We start from the raw sequence: 18,578 nt of genomic DNA on the forward strand, positions 1-18,578 counted from the left end.
AATTTTTATTGTGTTTGATTGTTAAAAGAAAAAATATTTGTTGTTTGTCTCAATAAATTGTGTTAATTATAAATACAGTGGTTAAATTTTAACATTTTTTTCTATTGTTTTTTGCTTTTAAAAAAAGTGTATAAAATGTCAACAATTATCGATACCGAACGATATGAAACATTATATCGTTGATACATTTTTTAGCTATATCGCCCAGCCCTATTAATAACACTATACTTTGTATTACATTACTTTTGCATCAAATTACAAAAAACTATTTAGCGCTGCTGTGAGAGTGTTTCTACCACAGTTGCGGGAGTGACAAATTTGACATCATTCTCTCCTCTCCTTGGAGTTTTTCTTTTGCTATTTGAGCAAATGGGAATGCAAAAAATATATTTGATGAAGTCTCCTGTTCACCATTATACTGTACATTTAACCAACTAATACCCAAATATTTAGTTAAGTTGCTGGTTGCTTGGGCATTGATGGTTTTTGAGTGGTTGTGGGGGCATGACTAGGGGCTGGATGCCTCCGTGTTGCTTATTTATTCATGTGTTTTTGCTGAAGTCTTTTGAGTGGTTAGCAGGTTGCAAAATGTTTTCTGGGGTATTGCTGTGGTGGTGTTATGAGTGGTTACTAAGGTGTTACTTAAAGGTCTAAGTTATTGTTAGCTTGTAGCAATGTGGTTGGGCATCTGGGTAGTTACTAGGGTGATGCTTGCAGGTCAAAAGAGCCTACAGTCTTTATGGTATTCTGGTCCTTATGCATTACTTGGGTTATTGCTTTTTTATCGGCTGCCAGAAGAAAATCGGAAGTTTGGTCACTTTGCAAAACTATTAGCACATTTCTCCTTGACAAATCCCCAACTCCAAGTGTGTTCAGTGCTTGCTTTTGTATTGGATTTTATGAGAAGGGTACAAAAACTCTAGTAGTTCATGCATTTGTATGGGCTGCTCTACCCCTTAAGAAACAGATATTTCAAGGCGTAAAGCCACTTCTGCACTGACTTCTGCTCAGAATACACAATCATACATTCTCACATCACAGTATTTGACAAACCTGAAAGCACAGGCTCATTTCTGGTTTTCTGAGGTTGTAAAGGTTTTATGTAGTGAGCTCTGGAAGCTGCATTGTAGGCTTAATAAGAGCTTTAGTACTGAAGCTTCTAGCTGTTTATTCTCTCCTACAGACCCAATGACTTCTGATTGAACTGGTGGAACCTGTTTTGATATTCTTCATATTTTTTTAATGTTCAATTATTTATACTGATTGTGTAAGAAATCATGGTGGGTATTCAGTTTGAAAACCATCATTATCTCTCACCCACCTTAAACATGTTGCTGAGAGGCCTGTGAAAGACTAAAAAGCATCCTCCGAAGAGCATCACTTTTGATTTTAAAGGGATAGTTCACCCAAAAATTCAAATTCTGTCATCATTTACTCATCCTCAGGTCATTCCAAACATTTGTTTAATCTTTGAATCACAAATTAAGTTATTTTTAATTAAGCCTGAAAGGTCTCTGTCCTTCTATTGAAAATCCAGGTAACCAAAACTTTGAAGATCCAAAGAAACCCATAAAGTCTTCATTAAATTAATTCATATGAATCAAGTGGTTGATTCTAAATTGTCCCCCCCCCCAACTTGTGTGTAGACAGACTTGTGTATGGATTAACTGGTTCTAGCCATGAATATAGCCATAGATGCTGGAATGGCGTTAAGAAGAAAATAAAACAAACAAACAAAATCAAGCGGTTTAAACCTGTTCTTATGAAGAGATATGATTGTTATGCTTATTGATATGACATATGGTAAACTCAAAAGCTCAAACGTGTGCATGAAGCATGAGAAGCAGTGAGGTTTGTTTTAGCGTGACACATGGTCGACATTCTGTTTACTATATTTGATGTACTCTATGTATGTGTGTTTATATGTGAATAAAAGTTTATGGGTAAATAAAATCTGTTCAGTGTATCTTTTTGGTTTCTAAGTGGTCCATTTTAGTTATTAGTTACCAGCTAGCATGTTCCAGAAACCAGCTTGATAACCTGAAGCTAGTATGACCAGCTGGTAGCTGCTTTGTTGCAGTTAAATACCAGCTAGCAGTTTAACCTGTATTTTTAAACAGGAATGAGTGAGAGTACAACAAATTTTAGTATGTAAATGCATCCATGATATTCATGAAGGAAGTTATGAATCATCATTTGTCACTTTTGTAGTCCCAGAGGCGAGGATTCTTCAGGATGCCCAGCTTTCGACTTTTCTCCAGGCATAACAGTGAACAGGTGACTCACCTCAGTGAAGTTTTTGTGTCGCTCACTCAATATTTTTTTTGCATGACATTTTCTTGCCTGTCTCTCTGGGCCGGTATGACAGCATATAAAACGAAAAGCCAAAGCTCAATTTCATTCTGCTAAGAACTCTGAATAAATAGTGTAATGCCTAATTGAACGTGTATGTTTACTCAGGATGGCGTGTTCCGAATGAGTCTGTCTCCTGATGGCACAGTGCTGGCTGTGATCCACTTCTCTGGCAGTCTCAGTCTCTGGGATATTCCATCATTCAAACTGAGAGGCAGCTGGAAACAAGAGGAACAAGTAATAAAATCACTCTGTGTGTGTGTGTGCTCAATTTCAGAGACTTCTAGCTGAAGTGTATGCATTGCTACGCCACTGTTCCAATCAATGTAATTGAAAAAATCATAACTGTTTTTAAACGGGTTTCTTGAACACTTTGCTTGCCTGTCATTGGTCAGGAAATCAGATAGTCACGCCCCCAGACTCACACCATTGGTTGAACTAATGTTGCTGTGCAGGACTGTTTGGGATTCTCAATCAAACAAAGCAATGTTTTGAAAGCACTACAGTGTTTACACTTTTCAGGGCAATCAATATACAATGGCTAACCAATGGCGCTTTTCCACTGCATGGTACGGCACGGTACGGCTCACTGTTGGGGGGGTTTCCACTGGGTACAGTACCTGGTACCTGTTACTTTTTTTTTAGTACCACCTCGATTGAGGTTCCAAGTGAACACTGTTGCCAACTCTCGCACGTTTTCATAAAGCTTGTCTGTCTGCTTGTCCTCGGTTTGTGCTTTCTTCTCCGTTTCCTCTTTGAAAATGATGTTTCTAAATCATCTATCATGTTTAGCTGTGGAATGGTGACTTTTAAATGAATGAATGTCTGTGAAATGTTTTATTTATGATATTTAGATTGTTTTTCTGTCTTGTCTTCCTCAACACCTGTCTCTTTCTCTGTCTCTCTTCTCAGATAAGGAGCAGTACCAGTTTCTGATAGATGTGAGCTGGTGGAGTGAGACTGCTTTGATTTTAGCCCGCTGTTCTGGGGCCCTCACTGTCTCCTCTGTGCGCACATTAAAAAACGTACTTGGCAAGTCCTGCGAGTGGTTTGAAACCTCGCCGCGAGTCACCTTGGCCCATGATGGGGGCTTCCTCAGTTTGGAGGTGTGTCTTTTGTATGTGTATCAGTTTTCATCAGTGAATATTGAATATTATTGATATATTTGTGATGATTTTGGTGACAGTAGAAAATTTAAGAAACATAATGAATATTGCTTTTTAATTGGCCATTAGGTTTCACAAAAACATCATAATTCTCTATTTTATGATCCTTCCTGGTCTTGCTAGTTTAAATTAGTGTCTCTGTAGAGTAATATATTTAAATGATTTCCAAAAAATTATTACTCTCCAGTTAATGGACTCAAAATCCTGTGACATTTTTCATTTATTAATATAATATTTTTGTTTAAAAGTGTGTGGCCGGTAAGAGTTTTTTTGGAAAGATTAATACTTTTATTTAGCAAGGATGCATAAAAAGTGACTGTAATGACTTTTATATATATATATATATATATATATATATACAGGTGCATCTCAATAAATTAGAATGTCGTGGAATAATTTGTCACAGTATTAAATCAAAACAAAACTATTTAAATGTTACCTGGAAAATATTTATTTTTATTTATATAGTATATTCTATTTATGTATTACTGCATATATTGACTGTATTTTTTTTCTGTCCACTATTTGAGTGAATTAAAATTTATAAACTTAGTTATCCAAATATATCCAAAAAATATATTTTTTAAAGTCCTTTTTGCCCCCATATACCCTTTGTGGGATCCTCGGACCCTAGTTTAAAAACCCCTGCACTAGCACATACAGTAGTCACAAAACTGATAGTCACGTACTAAAAGCCACAAAACTCCAAATTTGATTACATGGCATGTTTAAAAGCTGGACTATTTTTAACTTGACTTAATAACTTTTTGAATTATCCTGAATAGTTTTACCATGCAATCTGCCCAAGAGCTAAAGAACAGCGTGCTCTCAGCGCACTAATTAAAGCACCACCGCTAAAATGTAATGATAAAAAGAAAGAAAAAAATACAGATAAACTAGTCAACCTCACTAATGCACTAGTTGGTTGTTGGACGTGACCCACTCCTTGTAGATGTTCTCATAAAGCTCATGAGGAAGTTAAATTCAGTGAAAGAGATCTTGGAGACAGCACAGATGGGAAGGGAGAGAAAGAGCGGGAGACCGATAAAGAGAAGCGAGAGGAAGAGGAGCAGGATAAAATTAAAGCCGTTTATAGATTTATTTCTAATCTGCATAAGGTAATTTATGCCTCTGTTGTGCTTTGCCCAAGAGGCCTTTAATGAAAGAGCCCTCGGTGAACACAAATTATGAACGCTCTCACACTCGATAGGGAGGAAGATATAGACAAAAAAATCGTAGATTGGCTAACATTTGCTGTAAACACTGCACTAATCAAAACACACTTGTTTACACACAGACAAAATTGCCTCATTTTTCATAGCGTAACTCAGTTAAACACGTACACACACGCTCTCCATGCATATCACACAGAACTGTATCTAATTTGCACTTAATTACTGTACGTTTCCGCCAGCGGTCTGACACCAGAGTGTGTGTTTGTGTTTACTCCTCAGGCTGTTTGTTTGTATGCAGTCAGCATATTTAATGTGCATGTTAATATGGCTGTTTATGAGTGTCTGTCTCTGTGTATGATGCATGATGTCCTTTTCACTCCATCGAGGGAGAAATAGTGATTGACCAAGAGAAAACCGATGAAAAATGGAGAAATAATGCCGAGACGGAAGGAAAAAGAGAAACAAGCTTTTAGAGAGCAAAAGAGATAAAAGCGATGAAGAAGGAAGATAAAGAGTGACATAAAGAAAAAATAGACAGACACATCAACATTGAAAAAGGGAGTCTAATGGGGTGTACTTCAATTTCTCCCGACGTTCAGCTGTGGTAATGCAACGGCAAAAAAACACAATCATCATTCTGTTAATTTCTTTTTAACTACGCCGCCATTATAGCAATGGGGTAATATCGATCAGATCGCTGGGTTTCGTTGAAGGTGTGTGTGTGTGTATGTATATATGTATATATATGTATATATGTATATGTGTGTGTGTATGTATGTGTGTGACCCTGGACCACAAAACCAGTCATAAGGCATATATTTGTAGCAATAGCCAACAAAACATTGTATGGGTCACAAATTATTGATTTTTCTTTTATGCTAAATCATTAGGATATTAAGTAAAGATCATGTTCCATGAGGATATTTTGTAAATTTCCTACCATAAATGTATCAAAACTTAATTTTTGATTAGTAATATGCATTGCTAAGGACAATTAATTTGGACAACTTTAAAGGCGATTTTCTCAATATTTAGATTTTTTTGCACCCTCAGATTCCAGATATTCAAATAGTTCGATGAAGAAGGAAGATAAAGAGTGACATAAAGAAAAAATAGACAGACACATCAACATTGAAAAAGGGAGTCTAATGGGGTGTACTTCAATTTCTCCCGACGTTCAGCTGTGGTAATGCAACGGCAAAAAAACACAATCATCATTCTGTTAATTTCTTTTTAACTACGCCGCCATTATAGCAATGGGGTAATATCGATCAGATCGCTGGGTTTCGTTGAAGGTGTGTGTGTGTGTGTTAGAGAAAGTTCAATGCTCCTCTCTCCTTTCACCATCACAGCTACACTGCATATTTTGATAGTGATTCCCCTTAACAATGTCTGCCTGTCAATCAGGCTTCAGTCTCACTGTTTTTCTCCCTGTTGAAAATGACACTGCCTGCAGTTAATTCAGCTGCAGCACGGACTCCTTTCAAACATGCAGTAGTTTTCGAGATCATTTCAGGCTTATGTGTGCTGCCTATTTTAAACCTTATTTATCAAATAAAATATAAAATGGGGACAATGTTTTGCATTTTAATACAATATTTTGTCTTCTCTTTGCTTTATATTATGAGCATAATAATCAAATTTTTATTGAGCCTTAATGAAGAAAATGTAAATATAATTTAAATTACGTGTCACAAGCACATTATATTACTGAAACTATGAAACTAGTCAAGTGGAGCCCAAAATATCATAATTCTAGATGATAGATGAATTGTAGTGTTGTTGCGGAAACACTGATCTATATAAAATTAGATATATTAATTTATAATAATACATAGCTCTAATCTGTATACTTTGATTATTGCACTATTGAATGATTTGGAATTCTTTTTTATATATACATGCTTTATTTCAGTAATTTTAATGGTGGATTGGCTTATAGACAACAAGTGTAAAGTTAATCACTCAACTTTCAGGGATTACTTTTTTTGTTAAATACTATGTAAAAATAAGTTATATAAATGAACAGTTTTCATCAGTTTGATCTCATATGTAGTTATTTAGGTTTATTGTTCACAAAGTGTTTCTTGTGTGACTTGAATGCATGTCATGTTGTAATAACGAATGGCCGATTTGGAGAAACAAGTTTTCCAGGTGCACTTTGAAGGCAGTGTAATTTTTTTGGATAAGCTGGAACAAAATATGGAAATGCTTTTGCCAGCAGCAGGACCTGTTTGTAAACATTTGATGGTGCCAGTAGCGCAGAAAATACACTTCATCAGACTGACCGTTCAGTATTCATCGTAAATTTACCTACTTGACTGCAATTGGCCATTTAGTTTTTACAACAATTTGCATGCTGATTGGTGTTTTGATATATCCATCTTTATTGTTTATTGTCACACCATTTCTCCCACTTTATTTGGGTTTACACCTCCTCTAGCTCTCATTTAAATAAGAATTAAACGTTTGAAGTCATCTATATTTTTTTGTTACAAATTAAAAAGCCTTAAATATCATATATTGCATATAAATCATAGATATTGTCTTAAATTTGAGGCCACAAAGACAGAAGAGCCTCAAACTGCTGAGTTAAAGGGGCTCTGAGGCAAAAATGCAGTGTTGCTTGAAATGAAATGACGCATCGCATCAGTGGCACCTTAGATGTTGATGTCAATTTGCATGAATCTTGTTAATTGCGTTATTGATGTGGTGTTTAAAATAGTTTTTGTGATTAAAACCCTGTATTTATTTACTTTTTAATCCTTGTTTTGTTGAAAAATTGGTCTAAATTTGAAGAAAAAAAAAAAGCATAATGTATTAGTTAGGAATGTTAGCTATTACTAACCAGTGCCTCTTTTATTTTATTTTTTTTCAAAACTGTGACAAATCAATAGCCTATTTCTTTTCTCCTCTCTTAAACCAGCCTGCTTTGCAATCATTCTATTGACTTTTACTTGTACAAGTTCTTAAATGGTTATTATAGTTTTTTTTTCTTTTTTTCAAGTTTGACCATGTCAGTAGTCAGTGTTAGGTGTATGTTGCGTTTTGACACTTTTAAAGACGAGCGACCTCATCACACTAGTTGTTAGGTGAACTGACAGCTGCATGCCGATTCAGTGCGCTTTTAAAATGCTACTTCTACAGTCAGGCCATCCATAAACCCTTGACACGCCATTGAATTCTGCTTTAGTTTCATTACAATCGGTACGACTGGAATAGAATCGCTCTAGCGTGTGGAGGCCGGCGATAGATGTGCGCTAAGCGTCCACGAGTGAGTGTGGTTATGCATAGGCTATCCTTTCAATCTTCTTTTATCATGTTTGCTTTGCGATAACATCCTGCAGTTCAATATTCTCCCCCAGTCCAATGATCTGTGCTCGTGTGCGGGTCTCATTCGCATACAACAGGATGCTCAGGTTTCCGCAGTAATGCAGAGAGAATGAGATGAGATTGTAATTGCCTTCTGTGGATTCTCATGCTGACTGATACACGCGCACGCTCGCATGGGCATCCAGGCAATCAGGCAGCGGTCGCCTTACATTAGGCTGTCTTTGATGACCTAATCTGGGTCTATAATGGCTCACTACCCTTTCAGCACTGTTCTCCCTCTGTTTATTCCACTTTTTTTCTTCAATCTCAAATCGTCCCATTCATCTGTATTTCCTTGTAATGGCTTTCATTACATCTGTAAGCCTCTACGCACATGCCTGTCAAATCCTCCACCCCTCCCCCAGAGTGTGTGAAGCCTTATTTCATTACACCTTTTTCATGGATATTAGCGGTGGCTCTCTGAATTGGATGGATGCTGATAAGCTCCAGATAAGACTGTGTTTGCATGTTTAATCCTGTTGATCTCATGCTCTTCCAGACTGACTCTCTAGAGCAGAAGGAGCTCTGCAGAAGTAGATTGAAGCTTCTCTGCTATCTGGACCGCTTGGCCACTTATGACGTAACACTTTCCAAAAAAACTATACTTTCGTATTCAATAAAGCTTTAAAATTCCAGAATCTGGCTTTAATAGAAACCAATTTGGGTTTAAAAAAGATATATTATGGAGAACAGGATTTTCTTTGTTCTTCCTCCCCAGTACAAATAGACCGTTTTGGGAAACTAAGCTGGTAGCACTTTATACTACCCTAATTTACATAATATCATATCTAACCTATACTCCAATTCATCGCTCTGATCCCTCTAGTATGTTTTTTTTCCTCTTCAAAACTCTGTGGCAACACACACTACAAAAAAAGGACTTCTTAATGAGTTTTTAATTCGTTTTTTTGGACTTTTTGTTTTTCAGGAGAAAATATTAAAAAATCTGTAAAACAAGATAAATTGACTTGAGAACCAGATATGTTTTGAATATAACTGCATTTTGTTATAATGTACTGGTGACTTTCACCTTTTTTACTTGTTTATAAAAAAAATCTGCCTGTGCACGGACATAATAGAGTTTACAGATGTATTTTCTAAAGATAAGTTTGAATATCTTATTCAGTATTGCTTCTCAACTAAATACTAACTGCATAATGTTTCAAAGGATTTTTAGATATTTTAACTGGAAATTAAAACAAAAAAAAGATTAAGAACAGCTTTTTAAAGGCCATTAAGCCACCAGTCCGAGTGTTTCTAATATAGTGTGTGTGTCTGTGTGTGTGTGTGTGTGTGTGTGTGTGTGTGTGTGAAAATAAATAAACAAATACAAATTAGAGATGCACCAATTGCAATTTTCTTGGCTGATTCCGATTTCCGTTTTTTTTTTTTAAGTGTGACCTGCCGATACCGATTTTTGCAGATTCCGGTTTTCTTTCTAAAAACTATCATTGACAGCATATACAAACAAAAATCTATACTTTTTTTTTAATGCAAAAAAAATATTTACATAATAAAAAAATATTAAACATTACAATTCCCCCAGTCTGGACAAAGTTACAGATGTTCTCTCACTTAAACAACAAAATTACAAAAAAGGTAGAAATAACAATTAACTGAAAAGGAGTTGCTGTACTATTTAACAAAACGGATGTAATTTCCACTGTTTCTTAAATTGTCATTTTCATTAACCTTATTAAATGTCATCTTTCACATCAAATTCTTACATTGTTTTTAACTAATTCAGTTAGAATAATAAGAAACTGTAGAGCTGTTACCGTTCAAATGAAATCAGTATCAACAAACTCCATCTTTCCACTGCAGGAAACACAGAAGCTGCATCTGAAGTGGCATTATATGTATTTACACAGACTTTCAACAGGTTTGATGAAGCTGAGGTGCCATAAATGCATTTATACTGCAAACTTTCGAATGCATAAAGAATTTTATAAGATTAATGTTTTAAATATTTTTAAACATACAAATAAGAAATGTTGGGGAAAATGCAATGATAGTTGTAAATATGAAACCAAACCAGTAGGTGGCGGCAAATGGCCGTTTGAATGAGTGAGTCATTTAGTCCTTCATTCAACAGATTCGTTCAAACGGATGATTCATTCAGAAACGAGGCAAGTGACTACTGTCTTAATGAATGGATTACTGAATCATTGACTCACTTAATTCGTTCAAAAACGTGGATTCATTCAGTAACGAACCACCGCTGTGTTGCTCGGAGACACAAAACAGTTCTGGTGTGGCTTTGATTGGAACTATTTTCATCAGCGAAATTGAGCAAAAACAGTCAATATTGTGTCTAAACTGTATGTCACTTAATTTTAACGTAAGTGTGTGACGTCAAAACAGACCGGCTCGGAACCGGCAGACTGACGATCGGTGCATCTCGAATAAAAATATCCTATTGTATATATGTTTCATGTCTGGATAAATATTTATGTTGGCAGATAGTTAATTTTAGACCCCGTCAACACCTATTTAGTATTCAGCTGCTGTAATTTCAATCCCTTGATGTGATTTATGGTTGTATGTGAAGGTTAGACAATTATAACCAAGGTAATTTCCATATAGAAGTCTTAAAGGCACAGTAGCAAAAACAGCCTGCTTATTTCTACATTACAACAATTTTATTGCAGATATTGCATGTTGGTCAGTTATAAATTGGTAGTAAAATGATACAGACCACCTTCTGAAGTAACTTTGATCATCCTGAAACCATAAACCCAGAGCGAATGGCGTGACTAGGATTTTAGATAGTCATTTCAAAAATCTTAGTCATTTCATCTCACCATTTTCTGAATAAAATGATCAATGTGTGAACGACTTCATATCGTAATGCTTTGTTTAAATTTAAAAGTCATCAGCATGAGAGTGTCGTCGTTTCATCCTATCGCATAGTTAATGTCCTGCTCGTATTGTGATGGATGGCCTTTGTCAGTGTCTTCATCTGTAATTGATTTCTATGGGAATAGTTCTGAATGTAAGCAGACCTCTGAGACATTAAACACACACGTGCACACACATACACATGGCGGCCCTGTCGACTTAAAGGCTGTAATTGTAAATGTCAAAGCGATAAATGTCAGTGGTGTGGACTGGGAGGATTTACCTCAGGCGTATACGTACGAGACCCTCTCCTGAACTCTCATGCTTGTTTTGCTTTCTTTCTCTCTGTCTCTAATCCTTCTTTTTTTCATCACTTTTCTTCAGGAGATTCTGGGTGGAACTCATGCGGCAGAGCAGCGATTTGATGCAGAGTTTTTCAAGAAGTTCCGCAATCAGAATATTGTTCTGTCAGCAAGAACGTACGCAAGGGTAAATCTCTCTTCCTTTGTTCTCCGTCCAATGACGCGAGCGTCTGTAACAGGGTCCCGCGGCGTGAGTTATAGTCACCATTTCACAGTTTTGTGGATAAGTGTGTGTGCCCTCGCTAGCGTGTGGCGTAAAATATGGATTCCCTCCTTATTCTGTAAGTATTTTAAAGTGTAGATGTCTGAAATATGGCCACCTGCCCAATGCAAAGGCTTCTGGGGGTTTGTAATGTGGGAAACATTGCTGCATAGTATAAAGCTGTCCGTAGTTAGTTCTGTTGCAAAAAATTATCTATTAATTATTTATCTCTATCAATCTTGTTCCTCTCGTCTCTTTCTCTCTCTTAGGAGAGCAACGTGCAAGCGTTGGATATTCTCTTCACTTACCATGGCTCTGAGCTGCTCCAGCACTGGCTCGCTGTTTTCTGCAATTTCCCAGAAACCACCTCTCCTCACGAGTACTCCGACCTTCTGCCTAAGGCAGGGTAAGAATTACTTATTAGAGGATGCCGATCTACTGTGAACAGGATAAACAAAAGCCACATAAATCTTTTTGAAAGAGCCTAACGGGTAAAGGTCATTTTTAGATGATGGGTCCACTAAAAGAGGTTATTAGGTACCATCTTCTGTATGACTGAATGAGGTGCTAGTTTAAAACAGGTTGGTTATGTAAATGAGACATTTTGCAGTGCACCTTTTCCATATGCGCTTTAGTCTTTGAGACCTTAAGATTATGAAATAACTGCAGGCTCTGGGCCCAAAATGCTAAAAATAAACACTAAAGGGATATGTACACAGCCGTTCAAAAGTTTAGGGTCGGTAAGATTTTTATGTTAAATCTCTTATGCTCAAAAAGCCTTCATGTATTTCAGAATTTATAAAAAATATAAATGCACAATAATATTGTGAAATATTACAATTTAAAATAGCTGTTTTCCCATTTGTTACATTCCCATTGTTAAATTTTCACTGTTTTCACAGTCACATGATCCTTCAGAAATTATTCCAATATGCTGATTTGGTGCTTAAAAACAGTTATTTTTAACTTTTAACTTTTTGGTTAAAGCTTTGATAAATTTAATGCATCCTTGCTGAATACATTAAAAAAAAAACTTTTGAACGGTAGTATGTATGACTGTCAAAATTAATACATCAAATGTGTGATTAAATGTTTATTTTAGTTGACTTTTCATTCTAAGTTTAACATCATTAACACATTTATTCAGCTTGATGTTTTAATTTTCTATATTATGTTGTATATATTTTAAAATAAAAGAATTGATTGAACTGTCACATACACAAAAGTCCCCCATTTATGAGTAAATGATGATGAAAGACCCTCTTTATGGCCAAGTTAATAATATATCAAACCTAGATGGGGTGTTTAATAAAAGTTATGTGCATTCTTTGTTAAAATTTGATTATTATCAAAGCTCACACAAGTGAAATACTGTTGGTCATAGCAACATTAATGTAAACACCAGTATAATATTGCTGGTCAGCAACAAAAACATTTTAAAAATGAAAAATGAAAATTGTCATCATTTACTCGCCCTCATTTAGTTCCAAACCTGTATGAGTTTGTTTCTTATGTTGAACATAAAAGAAGATATTTTGAAGAATGCTGGTAATCAAACAGTTGATGGTCCCCATTGACTTCCATAGTGTCTCTCTCCCTACTATGGACGTCTGTTCGGTTCTTCAAAATATCTTCTTTTGTGTTCAACATTAGAAATAAACAGGTATGGAATGACATGAGGGTGAGTAAATGATGACAAAATTTTCATTTTTGGGTGAACTATTCCTTTAAGTCCATAAAGTGCAGGTAAAATTGACTTATGTATTATTGTTTATTTAACTCTAGTTTCTCGTTTGTGTTTCCAGTAAGTTTCATATATTGGCAGCCAGAATTTTTCCTGGTGAGCTCCTTCAGAAAGAAAGATTTCTAGCCATATCCTGAAGTGAGTAGGTGATAAAAGTCAGGGACTACGTCTTCGGGACAGACATATCTGAGCTCACTCCGAAAGACCTCGGATATTTGAGTCCAGAACAATGTGTAACAGAGCCATTATATTTAAGAGCAGACACGTCTTGAGCTCAGACGTCTTAAATGTCAAACATCAGATATCCCAAGACAGTCGCAGAGATTGAATCACTGACCTCTCTGTTACCAGCAACAACCTGAGTGACCGGCAAGTTCATCCTGACACTTTTACTTTTGTGCTGCGCCACTGTTTTCAGTGTCATTTGTTCTTTCTCAGTTTAGCTTGATTTGTATTTAAGGAGCAATTAATCACGAGTGGCGAATAGATTTAGTGTATTGGATTCGGTCGCCCTCCTTCCGCCTATGCTCTCTTATGGAGGTCAGTCGCCTCTGCAGTGAGCATCCATCACAGCTCAGCAGCTGGAGGCCGGTTTCCTTCTCTGTGAGCGCTAACAGCGCTGCTGCAGGACTCTCGCCGTACCAGTGGTCTCTCGCCATCTGCCGTCTCTGCTGGAATGAAACACAGCCAAATTAAGTTTTCTTTTAGACTTTTTTTCTACCGACTGTTGTAGAAGGTTTAGAGTTGTGTATATGTAGTGATAGAATTCAACATTCTAGTTAATTTAATATAATCCTTTTTAAATGATAATATTCTAATATTTATTAAACAGATTTATCAAACTAAACGCATTTAAAATTAGCATTTTGATTTTCAGTTTTTGGCCCACTTATCCCCATTTTTTTTTTTTCAAGCATTTTATTTAGTTTGTTGTTGTGTATGGTTTTAGGCCTCAGAACTGGCCTCTGTTGAACTGGTCTGTTTTTCTGTTTTGTTCAAGTATTTTATTTTTCATTTCATTTGTATTTTATTTTTTTCATTTCATGTTATTGTATATTTAATTTTATTTTTATTTTATTTTATTTGTATGGTTTTAGGCCTCAGATCACGCACGATCTGTTGAACTGTGCTCACATGCATGCCATTGCTTTTTTCTATAAAAGTTGTCTCATTTGGGAAGGAGTTTGTGTATATGTGTGAGGAACATAATTGTGTTTTTCAGTCATGATATGAAGGAAAGTACTGTAAATTTTCCACCACATTTTTTGCATTGCCAAACACCAATCATCATTTTCTTCAGAAAATATGATTGCCTACTTTTTCGTCTCTTTGGTTCTGTTCCCAGCCTTCAAAATGGCCAACGGGACAAATTATATCCAGTTTTCGCATTTTTAGGTTGTTATTTGTTCCATTTTCACCTCTAAATCACTGTATTTTCTTCTTGTCCATTTCCAGTTCAGTCCTCTAACAGAGTTTGCTCAGCAGAACATACATTAGCTCTGATGACTAGTGCATTTTGTCATCTCTAAAATGTGTTTCTTCAGTGTAACTTCTGAATCAGCTAGTTATTTCTGACAGTTTAGTTTGAGAGTATTGTTGTGAAATTTATTTTAGTATAGCATATTTTAGTAGTAGTGGCTTTCAAAGTTTTAATTACCTTTAAAAGGACACCAAGAATTGTAATGGGTTGGTTAGTTATTTAGTTGGTTAGTTAGTGGAAGTTTCAGAGTTGTCTTTGACACCAAAAAATTGACACCAAAATTGTGGTTAGTAAGTTAGGTTGTTAGTTACTTGGTGCAGGCCTGGCTCCAGAATCAAATCACTGAGGTTGCTTCTTAAATTAATCAGGGTGCTGTAACTATATATGAAGAGTTAATTTGCAAAAACCGATAAATGCCACTTTAAAAAAAAAATGAGCTGATTGCCATGCATTATTCTCCACATATAGCGCGATCTGAACCCTAAACACGTTTTGTCAAAAAAGCCGGTTTTGTCCACTTTCGAGGCATCGTGAGTTCACGTTTTACTGCAGAAGCGACAAGCGCCCTTGTTGTTTTTGAACAGAAGCCGATAAGTCCATTTTAGCGAATCAGCGCGCTGTATTCAGGTCAGGTGACAAGGCTACTTTCACTTTGAAAAGACGTGCTAGCTGAGAGGAGTTTCGTCAAAGCTGACTAAAGAACTGTTAAAGGGATAGGTCACCCAAAAAATTTAAATGTTGCCATCATTTACTCACCACCATGTCATTCCAAACCTGTATGAGTTTGTTTCTTATGTTGAACATAAAAGAAGATATTTTGAAGAATGCTGGTAATCAAACAGTTGATGGTCCCCATTGACTTCCATAGTGTCTCTCTCCCTACTATGGACGTCTGTTCGGTTCTTCAAAATATCTTCTTTTGTGTTCAACATTAGAAATAAACAGGTATGGAATGACATGAGGGTGAGTAAATGATGACAAAATTTTCATTTTTGGGTGAACTATTCCTTTAAGTCCATAAAGTGCAGGTAAAATTGACTTATGTATTATTGTTTATTTAACTCTAGTTTCTCGTTTGTGTTTCCAGTAAGTTTCATATATTGGCAGCCAGAATTTTTCCTGGTGAGCTCCTTCAGAAAGAAAGATTTCTAGCCATATCCTGAAGTGAGTAGGTGATAAAAGTCAGGGACTACGTCTTCGGGACAGACATATCTGAGCTCACTCCGAAAGACCTCGGATATTTGAGTCCAGAACAATGTGTAACAGAGCCATTATATTTAAGAGCAGACACGTCTTGAGCTCAGACGTCTTAAATGTCAAACATCAGATATCCCAAGACAGTCGCAGAGATTGAATCACTGACCTCTCTGTTACCAGCAACAACCTGAGTGACCGGCAAGTTCATCCTGACACTTTTACTTTTGTGCTGCGCCACTGTTTTCAGTGTCATTTGTTCTTTCTCAGTTTAGCTTGATTTGTATTTAAGGAGCAATTAATCACGAGTGGCAGACAGCTGTACGTAACATCCGTAGTATTACATGACTGATTTTTCATAATTACTTTTAACAGCATCTTTTGACAGCTGTCTTAAAAATAGACTTCAGTTTAGCTTTAATTTCCATTTCACCTCATAGCTGAGCAAGAAGAAATTAGATTTTGCAGATTTGAAGGCGCTAATACGGTGAATGCTTTTGTGGCGTCGGGTAAGACTTCCTTAGGGATTTCGCACAGATCTTGTTCGCCGATGACACTCCAAAAGTGTGTTGTCTCTTTTGACGCCCTCAGAACTCAGACATGAAAGACTGATGTAATTGCTCACTCTAAATATATACACGAAAAGTATCAAAACAGAGGAAACAGGCAATAGCTTCTACACCTACGCTTACACTGAGATGAGGACTCGGTGAGAACTTGTGCGGCTCTGTTTTGTACATATTGTAATCTAGCAATGTTTTTGTTAGGTTGGTGGCTATACACGCTTTGGTGTGTGTGTATGGGAGTGCGCTGATTTAGTGGACAGGTTTGTGTGTGTTAAGAGAGAGAGACACACAGAGTAAGAGTATTTGCAACACCCCCCCCCACCAGCTGGAGGCCGGTTTCCTTCTCTGTGAGCGCTAACAGCGCTGCTGCAGGACTCTCGCCGTACCAGTGGTCTCTCGCCATCTGCCGTCTCTGCTGGAATGAAACACAGCCAAATTAAGTTTTCTTTTAGACTTTTTTTCTACCGACTGTTGTAGAAGGTTTAGAGTTGTGTATATGTAGTGATAGAATTCAACATTCTAGTTAATTTAATATAATCCTTTTTAAATGATAATATTCTAATATTTATTAAACAGATTTATCAAACTAAACGCATTTAAAATTAGCATTTTGATTTTCAGTTTTTGGCCCACTTATCCCCATTTTTTTTTTTTCAAGCATTTTATTTAGTTTGTTGTTGTGTATGGTTTTAGGCCTCAGAACTGGCCTCTGTTGAACTGGTCTGTTTTTCTGTTTTGTTCAAGTATTTTATTTTTCATTTCATTTGTATTTTATTTTTTTCATTTCATGTTATTGTATATTTAATTTTATTTTTATTTTATTTTATTTGTATGGTTTTAGGCCTCAGATCACGCACGATCTGTTGAACTGTGCTCACATGCATGCCATTGCTTTTTTCTATAAAAGTTGTCTCATTTGGGAAGGAGTTTGTGTATATGTGTGAGGAACATAATTGTGTTTTTCAGTCATGATATGAAGGAAAGTACTGTAAATTTTCCACCACATTTTTTGCATTGCCAAACACCAATCATCATTTTCTTCAGAAAATATGATTGCCTACTTTTTCGTCTCTTTGGTTCTGTTCCCAGCCTTCAAAATGGCCAACGGGACAAATTATATCCAGTTTTCGCATTTTTAGGTTGTTATTTGTTCCATTTTCACCTCTAAATCACTGTATTTTCTTCTTGTCCATTTCCAGTTCAGTCCTCTAACAGAGTTTGCTCAGCAGAACATACATTAGCTCTGATGACTAGTGCATTTTGTCATCTCTAAAATGTGTTTCTTCAGTGTAACTTCTGAATCAGCTAGTTATTTCTGACAGTTTAGTTTGAGAGTATTGTTGTGAAATTTATTTTAGTATAGCATATTTTAGTAGTAGTGGCTTTCAAAGTTTTAATTACCTTTAAAAGGACACCAAGAATTGTAATGGGTTGGTTAGTTATTTAGTTGGTTAGTTAGTGGAAGTTTCAGAGTTGTCTTTGACACCAAAAAATTGACACCAAAATTGTGGTTAGTAAGTTAGGTTGTTAGTTACTTGGTGCAGGCCTGGCTCCAGAATCAAATCACTGAGGTTGCTTCTTAAATTAATCAGGGTGCTGTAACTATATATGAAGAGTTAATTTGCAAAAACCGATAAATGCCACTGTAAAAAAAAAATGAGCTGATTGCCATGCATTATTCTCCACATATAGCGCGATCTGAACCCTAAACACGTTTTGTCAAAAAAGCCGGTTTTGTCCACTTTCGAGGCATCGTGAGTTCACGTTTTACTGCAGAAGCGACAAGCGCCCTTGTTGTTTTTGAACAGAAGCCGATAAGTCCATTTTAGCGAATCAGCACGCTGTATGCAGGTCAGGTGACAAGGCTACTTTCACCTTTCAGAGGAGTTTCGTCAAAGGTGGCTAAAAGTGATCAAGGATGGATAATTTCGACAAACTTGATGAATCTGTGATATCTTTTTCAGGGCGAAAAAGGAAAACAAAAGCTGAAACGTTTTCACGGAACCTTGCAAAAGCAGCGCGTTACAATGGTGAGGGAAAAGCTCCGTGTATTGCGTGTAATCACATCTATACAGTTTATGATCACAACAACAACAACAACGTTTGTCAGGCATCTACATTGTC

The 18,578-nt window shown here is 36.3% G+C and overlaps 1 pseudogene; it reads left to right on the top strand.

Moving 5' to 3' along the window:
• LOC107726605 (neuroblastoma-amplified sequence-like) overlaps nt 1-18,578 on the top strand; it is a 158,331-nt pseudogene that overhangs the window by 11,458 nt on the left and 128,295 nt on the right.

The sequence above is a fragment of the Sinocyclocheilus rhinocerous genome, unplaced genomic scaffold (genome assembly GCF_001515625.1).
Source record: "Sinocyclocheilus rhinocerous isolate Xijiao unplaced genomic scaffold, SAMN03320098_v1.1 scaffold1538, whole genome shotgun sequence".
In the NCBI taxonomy this organism is placed as follows: Eukaryota; Metazoa; Chordata; class Actinopteri; order Cypriniformes; family Cyprinidae; genus Sinocyclocheilus; species Sinocyclocheilus rhinocerous.